The sequence below is a fragment of the Belonocnema kinseyi genome, chromosome 9 (genome assembly GCF_010883055.1).
Source record: "Belonocnema kinseyi isolate 2016_QV_RU_SX_M_011 chromosome 9, B_treatae_v1, whole genome shotgun sequence".
Classification (NCBI taxonomy): domain Eukaryota; kingdom Metazoa; phylum Arthropoda; class Insecta; order Hymenoptera; family Cynipidae; genus Belonocnema; species Belonocnema kinseyi.
Genome location: NC_046665.1, coordinates 21,509,882 through 21,511,792, shown reverse-complemented (window position 1 = coordinate 21,511,792; position 1,911 = coordinate 21,509,882).

Below are 1,911 nucleotides of genomic sequence, written 5' to 3'. Positions count from 1 at the left end.
TATTCACCACCCGGCACTAAAAATAAGTATAAAAGTTCAATGCAAAATTCCTGGAAAGAGCAAATTATCGTCCAGTTGCAGTTATCTCAAATATAGCAAAGGTCTTCTTGAAATCTGTACTGCCGCAAATTAATTACGCTCATACTTCTCAAAACGCAGCACGGATTTACAGCAAAAAGATCTACTATCACGAATTTAATGTGTCTAACAGAATTCGTAAGCGAAGCTTTAAAATGTGGGCATCAGTTGGATGTTATCTATACTGATTTCTCGAAGACCTTTGATAAAGTGGACCTTAATATACTTATGCATAAATTAGACGAGTTGGATCTGGGTCTGAGTCTTTGCAGGCTTCTGCGTTTTTATCTCCGAAGTCAAGATCATTATGTGCAGTATGAGGGCCACACATCTGATGGTTTTCATTCAACCTCTGGAGTCCTACAGGGTTCGGTTCTAGGTCCTCCTCTCTTCGTCATTTATGTGAATGATGTTTCATATTCAATACAGTCCTTTATTCTAATTTTTGCAGATGACATTAAATTTTTCAGAATTATCAATGTTGAAAAGGACTATAAACTGCTGCAGGATGATATAGAAAGATTAAATCTATGGTGCATCATAAATAAACTTCCGCTAAATGCTTCCAAATGCAGTGTTATATTCTTTTTACGAAGCTCTAATAATATCAGCTTTGACCATCACATAGAAGGAACGTATTTAAAAAGGGTGACTTTGGTTCATGACCCGGGAATAATATTGGCGAGTGATTTGTCATTTAAAATTTATATAAGTATTGTTGTGGCCTCTACAAATCGAGCACTGGGTTGGGTTATAAGAACGTCGAGGCAGTTTAGAGATCCGAAAACAATCACTCTGTTGTATAATTGTTTTTTAGATCTCAGCTGGAATATGCGTCACGATTATGGACCCCGAAATATAAAAAAGATTTAATGTTGCTTAAAAATATTCAGGAACGCTTCTTAAAATATCTTGCATTTCGAGAAGAGGGGGCATACCCGGCAAGAGGCTCTGATTAGATACAATTGTGCACTAGGATTTAAATTTTATCATTATCAGAACGTAGAACAGTGGCAGGGACAAATATTCTCTATAATTTACTAAACTCTGTCATAGACTGTAGTGAAATTTTGCATTATATAAACCTAAAAGTACCACAAATCTCTGCTATACTATACATAAGTGATCACGACGTTTTTTCAGTATCGCGCTCAGACTTCATTGTAGCTATTAATGAGTTTATAATAAGATCTCGGAAACTTGCAAATGCATAATTTACAGATTACTGATGACTAAGTTTAAGACATCTGTTAAGTTTCAAATTATTAAGCAAAGCTATATATTATATAGAGCCCGAAATTAGCATATGGCTCGGCCGGCTTACGCAAAAATAATGCCAAATTCTGCTGGGAAGTTGTCACACGAATTCGTTTTTGGTCCACTGTGAGCAAACGCGGCACCAATCGCGCGCAGAGCTTCTTCATGCCCAAAACTGAATGCACGATATTGCCCACACGTTCCAATGATATGCCTACAGCATTAGCTACCTCCCTCAATTTCACTTTGGGATCATTCAATAACATATCATGGATTTTTTCGACATTTTCTGGTGTAGTGACCTCTTTTGGGCGCCCAGATCGTTCAGCATCAACTGTGCTTGTACGGCCACAACAAAACTCGGTAAACCACTTATGAATCGTACCAATCGACGTTGCAGAGTCCGGATAATACTTATTCAGCTTGGCCTTGGTCTCGGATATCGTTTTCTTGCGAAGATAGTAGTGTTTGATAAAAACTCGAAACTCAGATTCTTCCATATTAAAAAAAACTCGGAGGTTAGTCGCTTCTCAGTGCTGTAACTTGTAAATGCGTAAACATAAATGGCTGAAGTTT